General features: G+C 43.7%; 1 protein-coding gene across 1 annotated transcript in view; it reads left to right on the top strand.

Annotated features, from left to right (window-relative positions):
* Positions 1-4,502: 4,502 nt before the first annotated feature.
* LOC116850871 overlaps positions 4,503-22,765 on the top strand; it is a 488,766-nt gene continuing 470,503 nt past the window's right edge. Inside the window, exon 1 of the mRNA XM_032829662.1 lies at positions 4,503-9,303. The gene's annotated coding sequence lies outside the window, so the exon portion shown is untranslated. The remainder of the gene's footprint in view (positions 9,304-22,765) is intronic.

The following is a 22,765-nucleotide window of genomic DNA, read 5'->3' as shown; positions in this document are numbered from 1 at the left end:
AACTTTGATGTTGTATATCGTGTGTATTTCGCGGAATACACGATAAAAAGGGAGACGTGTATAGGCGAGAGTTACCGTGGTAATTCAACTTCAACCTTTTCTTCTTCTTCACAACTTCAATTACGGACACACTTTTTCCTCGTTCGCATTATGCAGGCCTATGTTTTACAAATTACTCGATCCTTATGCGATGCTATATCGCTTCGAGCATCATTTCCCGAGTCACTTGGGTCACGTAGTATTTGCCAGTAATTCTCAATCATAATTTGTAATAACAAGTTACGCGATCGTAATTCTCGTAACGGAAACGTCGCCTACGGACAGCATATTTTTCATGTGTGCATTACACTTTACACGTTCACGCTACTACGGTTTATTCAGATGATTTTCCACAGCTCACTTCATATGTGTTTTTTTTCTTCTTTTGTGATTTTGTTATAAAACAGACTTAGACATATGATATAGAAAAGAAACTTTTCGCCGTCACACATATGTGACGCTGATCTCCAGTGAAAGATCGTTGCGACATACATATGTGATGCTGGTAGCGAACGTGTTAATATAATTTTTATGACCGATATATTTCTTCTTGACAATTCTCGTGACTTTTTTCCACGTGGTACCCTTATACGTGACTCATAGTCACAACTGTAATTGCTAGTCTGCCGAAGAAACGCGGTAATTCATACGTCAAAAATACTTTTAATTGCACATTTCCATGCGCGCCTTACGTCATTTTCGTGGTAAATTGAGCCGAAGCTCGCCCGACACGTTTAACAACCTCCGTGACCACATTGCGCGACGTATTATTTTTTATCTTATCTGACGAGCGTACAAAAATTATTATTGAACAGAGCCACTTTACGTTCGTCCGCAAATAAGAGTCGGCAAAAAGAAGCCGCAGGCGGTCGCGAGGCTTGGTTAAAACGTCGCTTTTGTAATTACAATCGCGTTCGCGTCTCAGAGTTCGCGACGGGAGTGCATGCCAAATGTTGCGCCTAATAGATTCCCGTTGCCAAGGAGTGCAGCCAGCTGTGTATCAATTTATTAATCTGACCGGTGCTCTCCGAGAAATGGGGTCAGAGTCCGACTCGTATTTTTTCTGTAAGCGATGCTCGGCCGATCTTTCCGTCGTGGAATTTTCTACTCGTGTTAGAAACAAAAGTAAAAATATCACTCTTGACTTCGGCGTATGTGCTAATCGGTGGATCAAATCGATGCGCACCGAAATGATAAACAAATAAATTTTCCACGACTATTATACGGCAGGCAATTCGAGATACAATGCGAACCGATCTCCAGTAGTTGTGCAGAAAACCGCATGAGTTATTACGTCGGGCATTTTCGCCGCGCTATTTATAGCTTATAACTTACAGCTTATTTGTTTATATTTGTTCTATAAAATACGAGCAACGGCGAAAGCTCTATCGGCAGTCGACGTGCGATGCATAGTCGTAATGAAAAGCCGTGCGCCATTAGTCGCGTGTCGTTGCCGGAAATGGATGGCTGTGTGTTTTTTCCCCCTTCCTTCGCACACGAAAATCGTGTGATGTTGCCGCGGCCCGTCACGTGCACGCGCGTTTCTGATATCGCCGACCGACTGCATGTAAAATGCCGCCATTCTCGTTCTCCTGACGTGCATTTCGCACGGACGCTGTGGAAATCCGATTGAACGCGTGCCACGTGCGGTATATCATCTTTCTGTTACGTTCTTGCGCGTTGAAATTTTTTCTGCGTGTCCCTTTTAAAAGACGGATCTCTGGTTTTCTGCATCGTGGGAAAATCTACTTTGCCACGCAATTTCGGACCAAGTATGAAATCGATAACGCGGTTTAAAAGATCCAGCAAGCCAAGAACCTCGGCAAGATTAATGCACCTTGACCGAACTTCTCGTGTTATCCGCGACTTGGAACTGACAATCGTTGTTGTCCTGTTAAATGCAGCGTGAAATCATCACTCGTGTCATTTTAAACGCGCAGCGCATTCTCACAAGCGAAACGAAAAGCGTAATACGCGACTTCGTCCTTGGCCGTTCCCTCCCTCTCTCTTTCTCTGTCTCCATCCCCCCCTCCCCCCTCTCTCTCTGTCTCTGTTCTCTGCCGTCCGCCGATCTCGACCGAAAATACCAAACTTGCCAACTCGCGCGAACGAAAATCGTGGTATCGACGGCGTCCAAGCCGCTGGCGTGCAATTACTCGCGCGCTTAATTACTTCGCCAGGTTTTTCACGGCGCGACGGCGCGCGCTCACTCGCACTTTTTATTCGCGAAACTCGAAGAAAGAATTCTCCTCGCATCGCGCTTTTCTCCGCGCGCCTCGACCCTTTCACTTACGGACTCATCAATCTCTCCTCGGCTGCTTTTCCGACACGGCCGCGATCCCTCATTTCCAACCGTCTCTTGTTCCCTCTCTTCCGTGGCAGTTTCGCTCGCGTTACGTAAGCTCGCATTATCATATCTCACATACGTCGCGCCGTCGTATCTCACATTACCGCAGAATTCATTGACACTCGCGGTAAACACATTCATTTTTTATTATACTCGTGCATAGAGCGCACGCCAGTCTTTCATTCGTTTTAGAAACCATAAAATACCGTTTTAGGTGACTTTGTCGGTGTTTTATAACCCGTTTAACTTAACGGTGTAATTGAAAACACTGAACAAAGCATGCAAACACGCACATCATGCACATACTTTGTTAATCTGAATTAATTCTACGAGTCGGTAGTTTTGCGAAAGGAAAAGATAGACACACATCGACGTATTGCCTTCTTGTTTCTTTTCTTTTTTTGAATCGTTGGTATAGGTGTCACATTGACCCACTTGCATATGGCTTGGGATACTTTATAAATATTTTGCGGAATGAAGTGATTCGCAGAAACGCTGAGTTTCGATGAAATCTCATGTTTACCATATAGTACGTGCACGCAAATTCTGCTCGACGTTCTGCTATTACACCATGTGGTTTCCACCGAATGCACGTGCCGTGCACGTATATAAACGCACGGGTTAATAACGTTACTGACTTCATGAGCCGTCATAGTTAAATATTTTTGTCCGTCGACCGCTAATGGTGGACGTTAATGTCGGCGCGTGGTCGGTCGATATCATTTACGAGATTTCGCGAATTTCTTGCTCGCGTCATCGCTACAACTTGGATCTTGTAAAACTCGAATCACATCATATTTTAACTTTGTCGAAATATCGCGCCGTCGCAATTTATTAATACGCTATGCATGTTAACCACACGCATTTAGATCGCTACGAATATATCTCTTTCGTTTCATTGCCGCTCGTTACCTAACACTTGTTCACGTGCACGCGTAAAAATGGTCGCTCTAATAACGACGTGCACCTGTGTATCGTATTTTTGTGCGTATCGATCGAGCTGTTAACTCGCAATTAACGTCGCGCGCGTCCGTATCGTGGAATTTTCCGGCATTCCCCGAGAGACTTTAATTTTGCGGCGACTGTTGTGCTCCCTTCGTGCACGGTTAACTTACGACACGCACACATGTACGTATGTTCGGTTTAAAAATTTTTCTTGTTTTTATATTAAATTACACGCTTTCAAATATATCGTTAGGTTGGCTAAAGAGCATTCCTCGACGTCTCAGATCACTCTGTAAACAGCCGCCTGTTACACTTTTGGTGGAGTCAAAGCCATAAATCGCTTCCTCCGGTCGTATGTCCAACAAATGAACTATATGTATACATATATAACATACGCGATATATAATAGTGGCGAGATATAAATTTACAACATTGTGTGGTATGCGTGTGTGCGTCCTCGAAAAATTACATTAATATTGCATGTCGCCCGCTATTTTATCGGACGCTATATTTATCAGACCGTTGCTTGTTTCTTCCATGAGGTAATTGGGTGTCTATATCTCCGGAAAACTCCGTGTGGTCCATTCGCAAATCGATATATTTCATGCCCGTGACAGGTGCCGGCTCGTCTGCGTAAATTTGTCATGTGTCCTCCAAAGCTCCAAAAATAAGTTCCCTCTCCATCGGCTGTCTCGGCGCATATTGTAACCCTTTGACTCGTGCCGCGTTTCTTTAATTAAAGCACTCTTATCAAATACAAGGAAGGATTAATTCCGGAGTCTTGCATTGAATCTTTAGGTCGTATTCTAGAAAATGACGTTAATATTATTATCTCTTTTAAAGCAGATATTCTTACGACTTTTCACGACTCTGAATTAAGTGCGATTTTTACGGTAAAGTAACTATATATACTGAAAAAAAATAAGTAAAAATTAACAAATATTTATTTTAGGTAGATACCATTAACACACATATTTACCTAAATTAAAATTTTTTCACTCAAATCGAGTAAACAATGATTTAATAATAATTAATTTAAATAAATATGTTAATGTATTCACCTAAGAAATATTTGTTAATTTTTAGATATTTTTTCTCAGTGTGTGTGTGTATATATATACATATATAATATGAAGGATATAAATAATTTTAATTAGACAAAGAAATTTAAAGAGACAAAGAATTTTAAAGAGACAAAGAAAGAGAGAAAGGGACGGTATTTTACAGTGGAATACTTTTTCTACGACCACTTTTCAGGTATTCGTAACAGTTATCGCACAGTACACTCGCTAGAGATAGCTTTACTATTAACATCTAATAAAAATTAACAACGTGAGATAACTGTTATCGCTATTTGTATTTCTTTTACACTCGTTAGCCACGCGGGAAAGAACGTTAGTTAGTATATCGTCCATCTTGTTCGGTTTACCTCCGCTCCGTAGATAAGGTCGACACGCGGTATCACTCTCGCGACAAAAATAATACAATTACGCTATTAGAATTTTAAATAGCGCGACGGTGCGCAACGGGCAATTTATCGTCAATACGGCGCGATGTGAAAAGAACTCGCGGCACGTTTTCTGCTTGGCAAACTCTCCAGCGGTGATATTAGGTCAACCATTTGTAAAATTTGCCGTCGGTCGGGGCCCCTCGTGTGCGCGCGAGTGGCAGTTTGCGTAGGCGATCCGAATAGAGGACCGTGACCGCGGGAGCCCTAACTATATTGCGTACGCAAACCCCGTGCGGAGAGAACGTTACAAGTATGATTGCGTACGGCGAGTTTGTATTTGCGCGAACCTGCACAAACGCACATGCGCAAACGCTCCGTAATTTCAGGTCAGTTATCGTTTTCCCTAGTTTCAATTTAATTACAATAGGAGCTGTCGTTACAAAACGGCATATCGTCGTTAACGTACGACAGTGCCGCGGTCTACCGCACCGTGTACGTAAGTACGCCCACACAAATACATACGCCCACGTATGTACACACACACACACACACACGCACGCACGCACACACACACACACACACACACACACGAGCTGGACGATTCGTAGAGCGCGGTTGACACCACGGTGTGGCGCACGAATTCAGATCACGCACGCGTCGTGCTTTTTTTTTATGTCATTAAAATTCATTCCAACCGATAATGATAGTAATGCGCGCAAATAACGTTACGCAACGTAATTACGGACGACATTTATACGCGCGGACGTGGCTCGTCATTTTTTAAATTGAAATCTATTTTAATTAATGATAATAATGAGTGCAAATAACATCGCGTAATATTAGCGTATTATTGGCAATGCGCATATCCACGTGCACACGATAACGGATAAAAACCAGATTATCTCGCTTGCTTTTCATCGTTAGCGCGGTGAACGTACGCTGTTTCACGCACCGCTACGCCGTGCTCCCGCGGCCGTGTAGCACAACGTTAAAATCAGTTATTATCGGTGAGTAAACGCGGCGGCAACATTTAACGCTTAATTATTTTACCGCGGTGCAACGTGGCGTGTCAATGCGAAAATGGCCGCCTTTTTCCCCCGTGTTTCCGTTCCGCGCCGGAATCTAAAACGCTACGACGGACGCGACGGGAAAGTTGGCCGCTAAATTTTCATTTCGAATAATTCCGTCAGCATCGAAATACGTCCTGCATTTCGCCGAACACGCGCTTTTATTTAGTCGATCTAAAAATGCCAGAGGTGAATTCGACACGGCACGTACTCTAGCGGGATATTATCGGTTTTTTGCGCGCGCGCTCTTTCTAATCTCGATTTTCTGCACTCTCGATCGTCGCAGAAATCATTTTAATCCGTGCAATCTACGATTGAGCTATATTCTGCGACGCACGCACACCCGCGCGTCTGTGGAATTAGTATCTTTCTCTCTCTCCTCTCTCTCTCTCTCTCTCTCTCTCTCTCTCTCTCTCTTATATACACATACACTCTCTTTTTTTCGGTTTAGCTCACAGCACGCAGACTCGAACGAATGAACGAACGCATATATGCATACCTCTACGCACACACGCACTTCAGGGTGACGTGTCACGCGGCAGATTCACGCTCCGCGGACGTGAAGTAATTGCAATTAAAATTTGTTTCGCGAAATTGTTTACTCGCGCTCTCTCCGCACTAGACGCGCGTGCGCAGCGAAAGCTTTTATCCCGCGCACGTTTCACCTTTACCGCAATTTCCCGGCGAATCGAAAGTTGCCATTAGGAGCTCGTTCCCTCTTTTTATTTCTCCCTCGACCGTAATTAACGATTCGCGACCAATAACAACCGTCGAATGATGTGCTATCGTGATCGCGTAGATCACCGTAGATTGAACTGTCGAGCATACGATTCATTGCTTTTGTTGTACTTTATTGTCGATTGCTATTCTTTGCCCACGCGATTTGACGCGTAATCACAACTCTGGTGTTCTCTTCTGGCAATTCGTTGTAAGAAAAGTGTGCCACTTGCTCGGAAAATTTTTCTAAACAATTAATGCTATCGCGGTCGATCATTCTTCTATTTACAATATCGCAATAATGTTAAGAGACATTTTGATTTTGAATAATTTATTAATAATAATTATAATAATTATAATTTATAATAATTTATTCTTTAATAATTCATACCATAAGCTAGTAGTTGAAAAAAGGACAGTTAATCGTAAGACCGAGCTTAATCAATGTTATAGATCGTAAATACTTTACCGAATTTGCTCGTTAGTCCGATTTGCAGCGGCCTCCGCGCGGTTTCTCTGAAAATCACATGATCAGCATTGGGTGTACACATTATTATTGAACTTAAACATCTGTGACGTGGACGAATCCGAACTGCGTACCGATTACCTGCAATATTTCCGGTACACCCGGCTGTTAATAATGCATCTATTATTAATGAACGAACTCGGGCGCGATGTTAACGGCCTGCAGACTCGGCAATACGTCACGGGACCCGATAATGCACCGCGTGGGACAGGTGACGTGTAATTGTAAACTCGATCAAAAAGGCCGCCGACTGCCAATGCGATCGGCCGCCGCATTTGCTGTTTGCGTCATATACGCGTCCCCTCTATATCCACCCCGTCATACCGTACGCGTCATACGCAGAGGTCATTCCACGAGTTTTCCAAATGTTTAATCATTAAAAAAGTTGTTGACAGAAAATCTGCCGCGTCTGGGTTTATATTTCGCCGAGTTCGACGTTTCAAAATATTACACGGAGTAGCGGCTAAAGTGCCAGCAACGGGTCAAAGTCGAATTTTTCGTAAATTAATTCCTTAAATTCTCCGTTGAGCTTGGAGGTAAGAAAATATTAAATAATCCAATAAACATTAATGAAAGAGTAAATTTTCTTTATAATTTCTTCATAAATTTTTTTTTATTACTGTCGGAAATTCTGATACGACTTGGAGATGCGGAAAAAAGGAGAAGAAAACAATAAAAATAGCAGTCGCGTAAACGATAACATTGTGTACATCAATAGAGATTTTTATTTAGAAAATAAATTTATTCAGAAAATAAATAGAAAATTTTTTATATAAAATAACTCTGTAAATAAAAGTGGAAAAAAAGTTATTGACGAATTCAAGATAAGTTGCTGCTCAAAGAGCATTGTTAAATGCACAAATCGATACTCGCGAGACCCGCACTAGATTCTAAAGCCAATATTCATAGTAGCAAATTATTTATGATGTTCGATTAAAAGCATAATTAATCCCAGATTACATATAAATATTTCTAGACAGACGTCCGAATTTTATCTATCAGCCAATCGATACGTCCGATAATACTTATCGTATGACACATGTAATATTAGTCTTATTATAAGTACGAAAGTGCGAAAAGTGCAAACAACACGAACATATGTGAAAAGGATTTAATTCTTAGTACATGTGCGGAGATCCATCGTGGACATGACTATGTGGACTTGGATGGTTAACATCATCCAAGGCTGACGAATATTTTATATTTTATATCTCAAATTAAATCATTCATTTGTTTTATATCTCAAATTAATTCATTTTTTTCTAACAATTATTGAATTAATTTGTCGAGATGGGTAAACAAAAACGACAGCGAGAAAAGCTACATAAGAAAAATCCCACCGTCCGTTAAGGATTTTGATGAAATCGAAGATATAAGGGAAGAAAGAAAGACAGCTTTACTGGATATTTACAATGAAGTAAGCGTATCAATTGTTTATATTCTATAATCGCGTCGCCTATTCTAATTTTTTTCTAACGACAACGTCCGAAAGCACGTTGTCGCGCATTCTTCGTCCCCGCCGCATTTCCCGATTCAAGATTTTATTTCCTGGCCGCTCTTTGTGGCATTCACGCCTTCGTAGGTACGACTTAATTGGATAAACACGTCGGTATTAATCATGCCTTAATATTAATTAAGATAATGTCGACGAGAGAGTCGGAGATTGAATATTTCAAAAGAATTCGCGAAAATATTCTCATTACATACAGCGGAAATTGTAACTCACCGACTCGTGACGTGTAATATAATATAACGCTCGAGCAGGGGAAAGTGCGCGCGAGAGAATACAAGTAATGAATAAGTAGTGCTGCGTTATCTCTCGCGTCAATCGTGTCGCTGAACGCGCGCGGCCGCGAACACACACGCGCGACCTTCGCAACGGTCGAGCCTACCCTTCGCTCGCTGCGCCGCGTGCTTACAGACGTTCATTACGCTTCGCGCCGGCAAGCGTCGCGTATATCACGGGGCCGCGTACATCGATAATTTATCGTTTTCCCCGCGTGATCAAAAATATCGTGTCGATCCTTATGACGTAACTCAGCACCGACTAAACCGCGTTATTTAATAATACGGGTGTCTCCGATCGAGTCGTATCTACGCGAGTGTCAGTGTTAAGTGCCACGGCGGAGCTACCAGGATGCCGAAACGAGAAGCCAGGACGGAGGACGCAGTATGCCGCCACGTGCACAGTGATACATCATACATTTCCAAGGTATGTCAAGCCATTTGTTACACGGGAGGCTTCTGTTCTTAACGCACGTTGTGTACGAACTTCCTGAGGATAAAGAAACAGCCGAGCCGAAGTTTAGGCCGGCATTCGTGGTCTGTCATCATTTGTTGAGTAATTATAGCTTGATAAATTGCAGATTATTCGTGTTTGTACTCTTAATATATTGTGTATATTATTTCATACACTCAAAAGACACATCGATCCAAACAGCCCAGTAACGGGTCATAAATATGAATCTGTAATTAACTACGTTTTCAATCAAAGATCCTGAATAATTCACGATCATGAAGACCGGCTTTAGAGTTTAACATAAATCTCGCAAATACTGATTTTCACGTGCAATAATGCTCCTTGGGCAATAAATAGGATCTTGTTCATATCTGCCAGCGTTTTCTTTTCATTTGTGTTTAGCCTTGTTATTTTACGGAATCCAAGTTTAAATCTCTGTTGGGAAACACATTATTGGGCGCACAATTGTTATCTTTGTCTTCACAGCTTCTTTATCGGCTCATTTAAGAGCACCAAATTTTATCGATATTTTCAACGACAAAAAAAGGATTATGTGAGAATAAGAATTTGTTACTGACTAAATTATATAATTAGTACATTTATTATATAATTATATAATTAATTACATATAATTATATAATATTAATTTAATTATATAATAATTTTTATATAATTGTAAATACATTGTAATAATTAAAAATGGGAATAAAAATTAAACGTGTGTAAGATATGTCTCGAAATAATCAAATATTAAATAATTCTTAGACAAATTCTTTAAATTTCGACATAAAAGACGCAACAAGTAAACACTTGTAGTATAATAGCCTATATTGTAGGATAATAGCCTGTATATTTCGAGATTCTTCATTGACTTTTCAAGTTCGACGGAATTTGCAGGGTTAATGTAGAATCAAAATTTCGACTCGGGGAGCGCGCCTCGCGTTTTCAAGTGTAAAGATGAACTTACTGAACTTAGTTCGCTGATACGAGAAATTCCAAATTTATCGCAACTTCGCGATTCTTCTCTTTTCATCAAAATGCAATATATAAAGAAACAGATTGATTATATTGTATTCGGCAAACAAAGTATATAGAAAGTACGTTCTCGAAACGTGTATAAAAACGTAATATTGTTGAGAAATGGATAAATATATATATATATTTATTACCATTCAGCTATATACATTAAATAGCCAAGAAGGGGACTTGGTTTACATTAAACAACTACCTCACACATTTCATACATCCTCCATTCATTCATTCTTTCCGTTCCTCCATACTTTCTATATCTATATCACATTAAATTCTCCTCTCTCTTTCTTCTTTCCTTTACCCTATTTCATTTTGTCCTTTTTCTTTTTCTTTTTCTCCTACTCTTTCTCTCTCTTTGATTTTACCCTCCCTGAGAAATGGATAAATATACTTTCATCTATTACCAGGTAGCTTTCTTTATAATAACATGACTGATAATCTTTGCGCTCGTACACGCCGCATGGATATTCACGTGTTAACGGTATTTAAATGATATTGAACCAGTTCTACGGCCGGTTGCTCTACGACGACTTATACGAAACGTTGCACTCGGTGCTCGATCACTTTCATGCGAACGGAGAATTTCTCAGGGATGTAATGCCGATGGCGTGTGGCTAATGAATCGCGATTAGACCGCGAATAATTTCGTTTTTATACACGTTGAATGAGGCTTTATCCGTTCACACGCACGAATGTCGTTTACGATGGTATATCGCGAAACATATCGCCCGCAACTTCACGTGACGCAGTAAAATCTCAACGAGAGTTACGCGTCGCGAGTTCCGATAAAAATCACATTTGCAGCGTGTTACGCGTTATTAAATTTTTATTACTGATTTTATTCTATTTGGCGATTGGAGTTCTGCGCAACAAATAATATCCCTCGTTGTGTTTTAAAATATAAACGCCCGGTTTCTGCAGATTTCGATTATTCTGCATCGTGTGGCCGAATTAATTCGGACAATCGAGACTCACTCCGATTTGTTTACATCGGGTAATTTACCGCTGCGCCCGGAAAATTTACGGGGCGAGGATTAAAAACAGCGGCGCGCATTAAAATATCTTTTTATCGAGCGACGAGTCCGCGCGTCCGGGCGAGGTGTCATAACCCGAAACGTAAAGAATGATACGGGCGGATGGCGGGACATGCAGCGGCAAGATTTATAAGGCTCTCACGGGCCGCCATAAAGCTTGAGAATTCTATTTATTTCGCGCATGCGAGAGACCAAATGTGGGACGGACGCGCGATGAGATAAATTTACGGTCCTTTTTAGGCATCAAATCTGGCGGGCCGGCGAAGTTTGGCCTGCAGCCAGAGGCTCCGGCCGCCGCGAAACTACACCAACACGCGAACGCGGCATTATGAGGATATTTAATTTGTGCTTCGCGCTGTTATATTTCACTCGGCGTAGATGGAATGGCCTGTTCTCTCGATTCCCCGTTTCTACGCGCCTACACGTGATTTACCGTGATCCCTATCGAGCCGGCTTCGAAATTCGCACTGATATATATTTTTTTTGCCTCTCTCTCTTTCACATGTACACATCACACGCGCACATATCTCGCGTTCTTTATTTTAAATTTCTACGGGCAACCCTTCTTTTTCATCTCAATTCTCTACTACACGCCGTAATATCCGTTTTTCATTCGGCTGCTGCGAGGATTAACATCATCTGTCATCAGGAATAAGAGCAAGAGAGTAGTCAACTTACGTTTGCTCGAAACTCGGAATATTTTTGTATACATTCCAGAAACTTGGCGCGTTTTGATAGATTACGAAGAAAAATGGGGTACTAAATTCTCGTCGATGTACGCGCAATTAAACGGAAGTGTACAACTCGTTGCCGGAACGAATGTTGTCCGAAATCGCTTTTCGGAGCTTTTCAGCGGCGCGGCAATAAGCTCTACCGGGAAAAGGGATGACATTGAAAATCCATGATGTTAAGAATTCCACTGCGAATGAATGTTTAACACGGCGAGCGCGGACGGTCGCGTTTGCCTCCACGATTATCCACGATAATAATTAACGACGCGTACGTATTTAAATAAATCGTCATTATTGTCATTGCACATGTTGCGATAATCAAGGGGCATCATTACCGGGGCGCACAATCCGGTTATAATAATAAAAGCACGCGTAATAACCAAGATAACAAAATAGGGCACATGGGTCGCTATATCGCGCGAGCTGGCCGAGGAGATGCTCTCGCGAGTGTGAAACTATCCTTTCGTATCTCACCAAATTTATTCGCGCAACTTTTCGATACAAACAGCGCGCACGCGGTAGTTAAAAATGCAATAACTAATTTCCTCGTTCCGTAACGACGGAGAAGTGTGCGTGAACGTCCGTTGAACCTCGGGGACCGGCACGTCAGTTAAGAGCTAATCGGCTCCATTTTTAATGATTTGCGCGACAGCACAAGCGCTGCCGATAGCCCGCTATTTACGTACATACGAATCGAAAACACGCGAAACGAATGGGCGGCTACGAGTGGATTGCATTCGGCGAGTCGCGGGTCGAATGTAAAGCGCGCGCCGTATTAAAATTTCACACCACCGACGTCGGGGGGACGACTACTAATTTCGTGTCGCGCGCGGGATTCATTAGTACCAGTAATTTCATTTCGTATACTGTAATCCGCGCGTGATTCACCCCTCGTGCTCGCTCGCGTACGTACGTATGCGTTATGCGCGCGCCATTATTCAGTTACGTAGCTTTGTAAAGATCTGCATTATTCCCACGGTGGAGAGAAAGAGAGAAAGAAAGAGAGAGATATGCCAGTCTGCGTTGCGAGCCGCCCCTCCCTAAATGCGCCTCTCCTCTTATTTTCTCTGCTCTTGTGCAAGATTATTATCCGCGCGCGCACGCATACACGTGTACGCTTAAATAGCTATTGTTGCGCCGCCGAAAGGTCGCGTTTGTCGATCGATCGAGACGTACGCTTTCATCTTGCGATAATGATGGACCGTGAGCCTGTTTATGCGCAATCCTTCATTACAACGTTGTTGCCTTTTCTTTGCTGACTATTTTATATTTCTCTCTCTCTCTCTTTTTTCTCTCTCACTCTCAATACGATATTATCTTCCTTTTTCATATCTCGTTGCCTCGTAACTAGCTTTGCGAAGCGTACGACACGTTTCGTATTGATAGGATCGGTCTTGGTCCTCTTTATTGAGGATTAATCGTCTTTCTGGGTCGCGGCAACTTTCTTCCGAGATTTTCTTTCTGGATTTACTAATATTTCGATCTTTATTCGTTAAGACAACGGATTGTTTCATGTTGTATTTGGAACGATATTTGCTACATATTATGTAGGTTGTCTGACATCACGACAAGACATCACGATGTATAGGTGGACCACATCAATCTGAGCAAAAGATATCTTAACATTTTTCAAACCACGTAAAATTTCAAGTAACTAATAAAAGAAGATTGGCACGCGAGTGTGAAGTTGTGAGAGGATAGCTCATAGCGCGAGCTCATCGTGGTTGTTTGAACAGTGGCAAGGTACTTTCTGCTCAGTGGTCAACTATTCTGGATATGGTTTACCCACATACGTGCATTGGAATGTTTTGTATTAGACATCCTGTAGATATAGCCATGAATAAGCAACGTTGCTTCTGAACGGCGACCGTGAAAGTATTGCAACGTAAAAGGAAGACGAGGATACCGAGACCGAGAGTGATTTAACGAGGATCGCGTGTGCATGAGTTACAAGGAAGAGGCAGAACGTGAAAGTCTTGAAAGTTTCGCACGTAACGGCTGTTCACGGTTTCGCCCTCTTTACTGTGCCAAGACGCACGTCGATTAGGTATGCTTCATCGATCGCGTTAATAAACCTGTTCGGGCGTCGCTTGTATTTATACAAACCGGTGTTACGAAAGCTCCCACAAGAAGCACGTAACTATTCAGACAATCACGTGACATCAATCAATCGATTGGTAGCTGAAATAAGTCTTCCGTTGCGTGTTTCATCGTAGCGATAACGTAGGAATAACTTGAATTGTCGGAAACAGAAATTTAATGAGAAATAACTTGGAGATTGCCGCAAATAAAAGTTTAATGGGAGTAATCTGGGGATTGTGCCGGAAGTAAAAATGAAAGAAACAGTATTCACAGATCGGAGTGCGAATTTTGCTTTATCAGCGAAGACACGCGAATCTCAAGACGTACGGTAATACGAGCAATTAAGCCATTGAAATGTACACAGAAAAAGAAGTTTGATTGGATTAACCAAATTTCTGTTGAAATATGAATCTACGCTGAAAAACGTTTGGTTGAATTAAACGATTCCAATTGAAGCTACCAGAATTCTGTTCAAGTTAACAAGACTTTGATAGCTTTAACCGGAATTTTTTGGTTTGTTCATACTTGACCAGAAATTCGGTTAATCCAACCAAACGTTTTTCAGTGTAGATTGATTTCTTTTTGCCGAATGTGATTCCATATAAAAAATGTCTATCGTGTTGTTGTCTTTACGTGAACAAACGCACGAGGGATGTCCTAGCGTTTCTTTTTCTACAAGCGTTGGCAGTGAAAGCGACGAACCTCGATTTCTGCGCCGACGTCGGCTTGAAAAAGCGACGCGGCGTCCCAGCGAAAGGCTTAGCGGGTCGCGGAAGGTACGATACCCGAAGCTTTCGTGTAATGACGTGGGTAATCTATGAGAGCAACATGGCCGTGTGAAAAAGTAGGACGTCGAACCGGTCGAAGTATCGATCACCGAAGAGCGATAATGACTCGATGGATTTGAAAGCGGAAGATGCCAGGCAACCTTTTCAAACGACTCTCATTTTCTCTGTCCCGACCCGTGATTACTCCCGCATCATTTGTCCTTGCTCTTTCTCTCTCACAATCTTTCTATCTCTTTTCCTCTCTCCCTCTTTTCTTCCGTACTTCTCTCTCTCTCTCTCTCTCTCTCTCTCTCTCTCTCTCTTTCTTTTTCTCTCTTTCTTTCCTGCCACGAAAGCAGCTTTGCTTTTAATCCTCGTCGTAACGTCAAGCCTTGTCGAGGCCTTTCGTTCTGCACATTAATGTTAATTGCGTTTTATAGGTATTACGTCTTGCGTGTTCCGTAACGTCATCATTTACATTAAAAAGTGTATGAGTAGAGAGAAGAGGAGTTAAATGGACATAATCGAGGAGGAGAGAGAGAGCATTAGTTTCTGTTCCTTTTGTACTTGCGATCAATTGATTGCGCAATCACGCGGACGTGAAGTCGTTATTGAACATTGTGAACATTGTGAAACAATGGATTAACCGGTAAATAATCAATTCGAGATTCTTCGAGTCGGGACGATTCTTCGAGTCGCGACGAAACGAGAATATCCGTGTCGATGACGAATAGGGGATCGGGATTCCGGTAAGAACAAGCACACGCGTTTATCGCCGTCTCGTCGGTGTACGGTTTAGATTCGAATTCGATACGTCATCGGGAAAGGAAGGACTTTAATAATCGAACGGCAGTGAAACAGGCCAACGACACCGGACAACGGGGACAACGTCGATCGCGGGAGAGACGCGGCGCGCCGGAAGACAGTCAGAAGAGCGAAAAAGTAAAGAGACTGCCGGCGTAAAAGTTTTACGAGGCGTCGCGGCGCCGCCTCGTTGCATCTGTTCGCGCTTTATTCGACTGTATACGCTATTCCGGGCTCGTCTGCGCTCCGAAGCTCACCCCGCGTGTAAATTAACTTCCAAATCGTAAAAGGAGTCGCGCAACAATGACGCCACCCTCGCCTCGCCGCGAGCCGCCATCCTTATCCGACTTCTGCTCCTTTTAATGACGCCACTCTTTTCTACGGAAGTATAATCTCTCGGGACCGATGTTTATGGGCCGCAGCAGTCTTTTTCGGACGTATAAAATGTACAGATAAAACCTCGTCGCCTAACGAATTTGCCGGAGATCGCTCGGTGGACGCGCGGTCATCCGTTGTATTGCGTAGTTACGGTGAAGTGGAGCGTTTTTCTTTCTTTGTTTGTTTTTTTTTCTTCTTTTTGTCAGTAGCGCTTTTACAGCCACTCGATCGAAAAGTCGGCCACATTTTGAGAATCGATTGCCCTTCGTTTCAAACGTGAGCGTTCTGTTTTCCCAACGTGGAAACGTGCAAACGCGCGTAGTTTTATAGTCATTCGCCATTATGTTCGATATATCGTCAGTTTTCGCGACGTCGGACTTGAGAATCGTTCCGTTTGGCAACCCATGAGAAATTATGAGGGTGAGTGCGTGCAATAAATAATATCCGGGCACACGCCCGAGATCTTTTACGCGAATGAAAGCGAGACGCGTTTCTCACTTCTTGCGTACGGCGAGTTCGGTGGCCTCGCGAGTTTCCGTACGATGCCAAACGAATCGGCGGACGGATATAAATTTCAGTTGCCTTCACGTGTGTTTTGTCTGCGGCCGCGGCACGGGGGACGCGCTAGAGCGATTGTTATTAATTCTGTCTCCCGGGTACCACTAATATTCATTTGGCCGGCGAATAGGGACGTACCAAGAGCCGCCGATACCACTCGAGTCCCCGGAAAACGGAGTATCTACATCGGGCGAATAACTCAATATCGACGTCGGCTGATCCCACAGGGACAAGACCCGCGACCGCTTCCGCACGTATTTCCTCTATTTTCTTTTTTTTCCCTCCATCTCGCTTGTTCGCACTTTCCGAATGTAGCGTCGAATATAGCGCGGATTTAAATTCTACCCGTCTATTTTAACCTTTTTCCGGTGCGACAATTTACCGATTGCAGTTGAAAATTGATCGGGTGACTTTTGTTACGCTTTCGAAAAGACCTTTGAACGATAACCATGCTCTCTCTCTCTCCCCCCCCTCTCTCTCTCTCTCTCTCTCTCCTTCTTTTATTTCATCTCCTGTATCTGAAGTCGAAGGCGAAAGTATTTGTACTTTTTTCCTCTCCCTTCGCTTTGCATCGCATAATTTTACGACGCGAATCCACTTGTTTCTTCAATTATATACTCGGAGAACTCGGAACTCGCTCGGAATCGCGAAATCGGCTTAAACATTCGCCAGCGTGGTCGTATCCATTGTCTTAATTAGGAGAATTGTCTCTTCCGTTCGTACGAAACAGTCGTAATTGATAATCGATATTTCCGGCATGCGCCCAAGTTTAATTTCCTGCCGAGGGATGTAGTTTGCTTTCACGCTGCGATCGCTCGGAACGCGATTCATGTCATCTTCGTAACTAACGAGAAGCGCCCGAGTATCTCCTGAGTGGCAAACACGAAATTGTTCCCGCCGCGAAACCTTACGTAATGTGGAATATGTTACCAGTCTCCGGGATAAGTTCCGTCAGGATGCCCTCGGTAAATAATTCCGCGCATCGGAAATCTCTACCGTGCCATCCGCGTCCGTATTTTTATCTTCGCATATTCTGTACCGTGCTCTCCAGAGATAATCTCTCTTGAATACGTACCTCGGAGCAAGCACGGCGATTTAAAACGACGCTAGGGAGGGAGGGAGAAATAGAAGGAAAGAGAGAGGGAGATAGGGGGAGTGAAACGGACGACGGCGAGCAGAAAGGAAGAACAGGTCGAGGACTCCGTCCGAATCATCCTGCTCGTATTTTTCTTCGTGAAATACGTTCCGCGGCGAAGGATTTACCTGATGCCATCCCTCCCGCAGCGACGTACATAAACCTCGAGAAATTAATCCCCCAGGATAAGACAGTATGACGGAGCGAGCGTGGAGGCAAGATGGAAGGGGCTCTTTCTTCCCTTTTTTTCTCTCTTCTTACGCGCGCGAAGCAACCTGATGTCTCGCTTGCTGAGCAACGATTAACCTAAAAAGTATACGACTCTCGCCCTTTACTTTACGCCCTCTTTTTACTCGCTCCTCCTTCTCTCTCTTCTTCTGTCTTTTTCGGTGCACGAGTTTTTATAATATATATCACGTTTTATTTATCGTCTCCGTTATCTATTTTTTCGAAGATATTCGCACTTTTTGATCGGGGATGCATTGTGTCTAGCGGTTCATAAATCAAACTTGCCCGCGAGGGAAATGTAATGAATGTAATAAAGAAAACGCGGAAAATAGTACATAGGAGACGGTGTTTGACGGGCATTTCGAATATAAGATGGAGTGTAAATAAGGCTGGTACACACCGTATCAAACAAGTTAACGGGGAAATAATGTCGTTTCGAGATTCGAGACGACAGTTGCGCGAGCAACTCACAAGACATATTAAACACTCTCGAGAGACTCCTCGCGTTTTATAAAGAGGAAACCGATATTAAAAAGTACCGCGTCCGAGCGAAGTTGTATACTCCTTAGACTGGCTGCCCTTTTATACATGTACACGGCGGAGTCTCTATTGTTTCGAGAAATTGTCATCCGTGCGCTTCCTTCCTTCCGTTACGACGGCGGGGAGGCAGTCTATATCAGCAACTCTATCTGACTCATCAGCTGCTGAAATCGTTTGTGCTCAGCTGCACGGTGTATCCACTATCACATCGCCACTCTCTCCTCCCGCTCCCGATAGATATATTTGCGGTCCACGCCATTTTTGATACGGCCTTCCTGCAGGACGCGACGACGGCGGCTACTGGTATTCGCGTATTTTTCGACCGACCAATAACATCCGGCTTTACCTCCTCCTCGCCGTCATTTCAAGGTACTTGGGAGTACGTTGTTACGGACAGGCGCGCGTTATTTCCGCGCTATGCTTACCGTACCCCCTTCCTTCCTACTCCTCCTACCTCCTCGATTCGCAATTCTCTTTCTCGCTTTCTCATATGTCGCGACGCGCCGGATTTGCGGAAGTTTTACTTACCTCGCGCGCGAGAGACGAGAGAACGTAAATACGCGACTATGTGTGTATACGCCGCGCGTGGGATTTGAAGTTCGCGTTTCTGGTGCAATCTGCGATAGGCCGCGCAAAGATTGCGGCCGAGAGCCGCAGAGCAGAGGAAGAAAGAGAACGGCGGAGGCAGAAACGACGTGAGTCGCGAAAATAGTCGGGTAAGCGAGAAAACGCGTCGTGGCTCACCCAGCCCCGTTTGTCTTGAATCGGTCGCTGGACAGTCTGATCACGTGTTTCATGCGCGAATAAAGATAAAGCAAATACTTCTCTTCACCCCTGGCTCGCGGCATCGTATTTGCATTCACGAAATCCCGTCTGTACGTGCACACGTGCGCGGTAACCTTCGGCGGACCCGAGAGATTTCCCGCGGAAGAACGTCCGTCCGTTTCTTCCCGTTAGTCGCAGTCGGCGATGGAAAAAGGGCCGAAGGATTCGTCGTTTCTCGCGAGGAATGCGAGCTGCACTCTTCAATTTTCGCGAGCCGCATGGATCTTTATCATGGACTCGGCGAGTCATCGTTTTTAACGCCATTTCGTATATAACGTTATTAGGTTCGTCTCGTGGAGAAATATTTCACTGACGTGTAAAATCCAAATTATGGCGATTACCCTAACTGACTCTGCGTAAATCTTTCTCTTCCTCCTCGTAACTGCGCGTCTCAAACAACCAGCTCGTCCTGTCCACATCAGGCCGCGTGCACGTGTGTGTTACACTCGTACGTGCACTTTCGGATTCCTTCTCCGAGCACGCACGTTTCTCTTTGTGCGTAAGGTCCCGTCCGCCGGCAGCAGTGCGAATCTAAAGGGAATAATGAATCCACGTAGCGTCGGTTCGTTCGTGCGCCCCACGAGGGTCTCTTGCTATTGGCCGCGGGACGGAGAAAAGGGAGTTCGGAGGAGAAGCCTTAAGCTTTTCCTCGGCAGCGCGAGGAAACTTCGATAATCCTCGTCGTTTACGCTCACGTAGGTGCACGGCTCGTAGGCGTCCTTGTCCCCTCTTTCTCTTCCGCCTCCACCCTCTCTTTCACCTCGTCGTCGTCGTAATTGGGGGACAGAGCAGGGCCAGGTCGATAACGGGGTACGGAGGTTAAAACGCATGATAAAATCGCCGTTATTTGCTGTGACGGCGCTTGCGATACGATCTTTTGTATCCCGCTGTGAAAAAGATCGCGGTTTAACTCTTCACTTGGCAAAGAATATATCGACGATCATAAATCCTTGGGGTCTCGATCATTTAGACAGATTTGTTTCCGCGTCACTCGGCTTTCTCGCGCGTGAATAATGCATGAATAAGTTTATTATACGCGGAAATGGCGGATAGTGTGTGTTTCATAAATATTTAAGGTGCTTACGTTGTACGTAAGCTAACGTTACTGCGATTTGCTATATCTACAGATTCCGCTGTGAGGATCTTTTACGTGAGAATGTACACGTTGACACTTGGTGAGTGATGGCTTTGCTGTGTATGTAGATTTTCAGGGGGCACGATACGCGGTAAGAATGGATCTCAATCGCGGGGGCGGAAAGTTGTGGAACTTTACGGAGAATTTGGCGACACTATAAGTGACGTTGTACTTGAATATTATCCCGCGTTACATTTTGTTTACCTATGCAAGAAGACTCAACAGATTGTACTTATCGCAACTGCAAATTATAAATTAACGTTACAGTCCTCGTGCAGCACAAAAATTTGCCGAATACAATTCGCGAGCACGCCGGAGCTTAGAAAATTTCTAAACTTAATAAGTACGCGAATACTCGGAACATTGGAGGCTACCGAAACGGGTATTGTATTAACGATGTGTCGTTGCTGTTATAAGCACACGTGCACACATGCACATACAAACTTTTAGAATTTCGCGTGGTGCGCAGAAATTCAAGAAAATCTCTTCTTGCCGCAAACGATTTTTTGGGGATTATGCGTCCGTTATATTTTTTCGCGAACCTGCATGCAAAATACAAGAGGGATTCGGGAAGTTTTACTTTCGCGGCGAGCCTTCTCTCTCTTCGCACACTAGGCTGTTGTATCGGAGGTGGACACGATATAGTGGGGCTTTAAAATTCACCCTGGCGACTTTAGCCACGTTCCGACGAAAGTTTTATAATCCCGGTTTTCTGCGACCACGTAGGTGAGCTCATGCCACCGGTCGGAGTATATAAGTCGAGAAAGAGGTTGCGCGACGGAGGTTAAGAGACGCGGCGCTGAAGTTGTCACACGAGAGAGAGCGAGAAAGGGGATAAGGTTGGGCAAGAAAAATAAGAACAGGACGATCACGAAGTCGTATTACAGGACACGGAAACGGACGGTGCAGCTGAACTTGTAATCAAGGAAAAAGGAGAGCGAGGGAAGGGGGAGAGTAAAGACCTTCTACTTTTGTAGTTCGGTGGTTGAGGACGAAAGAGAAATAAGGGATGGTACGATCTTGCAAAAATTTTTTATGTCTCTTCGTAAAGCACGATTCCTTATTCGATCTTCTTTACCAACAATCTCAAATATATTGATCTGCTCTCGTATCATGAATATTTATTCTCAGACTTTTCTGTATTAGCTTCTGCTCAAGTTTTTCGCTCTCCTCCTCCTCTTCTTTTCTTGCATCTTGTTGAGAAATTTGCACGCGAATACAAGAGTTGCTATTATAGATAGTCCTTCTTATCGTACAATCGACTCAATTCGGATACAATCGGAGATATTATTATATTTGACGGGAGAGTCGTTCCGATCGCAGAATTGTATGCAGTAGGCTGGCCACCGAGGGTCGAGTTACACCTGTAAATTACGCTCGACTAGGCACCAATCGCGTAAACTCGCCACGCAAGACAGCGGGAGAGCAACGGGCTGAGTGCTCTCGGTTGGCAGGAATCGCTGAATCGAACACAATTTCTCTGCGGGCGTTCAGGATGCCGGGTGAGCGCAGTAATCTGAGATCGCTTAAACGCTTTGCCGGCGCGCAGCACGATAATTGATTGCGCGGCCCCTGATTAGGGTTTCCGATCATTTGACACCCGCTCTGTCTGCAATTCGCGTCGGGGTGGTGGTCTGTCTCTCATCTACGCTCGTTCCGTCTAGCATTCGTCTTCTAGCGGAGGAACGTGGGGCGGAATGTTCAGGTATGCTCTGAGACCCGCGTTTGCCTTGCGAACTTCTTTCTCTCGTGTCGCGTGTCGTGGTAGATTAATTTATATGACATCACAGTCAAGTGAAGTATCTGACAAAGAATCAGAAGTATTCTCTTCAAATACTTTTGTAAGAAGTTTTATTGATTATTAGTTTCTTTGCGAATGCAAAATCGTCTTATCTGAAGCCATCAAATAGTCAATATTACCGATAGCCGAAGTATTGCGATAAACAGCGGGCGCCTGCAATTTCAGCAGATTCCCGCCATTGACCTCGACCAATATATATGTATATATATATATACTACTGTGTCCAAAAAGTAAGGTGACATTGCATTTATTTCGAAAATTCTTTATTTATTCTTGCAAATCAATTTCGTCCCCTTCAAAGTAATCCCCCCCTGATATAATACACTTATTCCAACGGATTTTCCAATCTTCGAAACAGTTGTAATAATCGATTTCAGGAATGGCC

The sequence above is a fragment of the Odontomachus brunneus genome, unplaced genomic scaffold (genome assembly GCF_010583005.1).
Source record: "Odontomachus brunneus isolate Ranch 3 - 2012 unplaced genomic scaffold, Obru_v1 Obru_scaffold_158, whole genome shotgun sequence".
Classification (NCBI taxonomy): Eukaryota; Metazoa; Arthropoda; class Insecta; order Hymenoptera; family Formicidae; genus Odontomachus; species Odontomachus brunneus.
The sequence above is the reverse complement of the archived record's forward strand: the minus strand, read 5'-3'. Positions and strand labels throughout refer to the sequence as shown.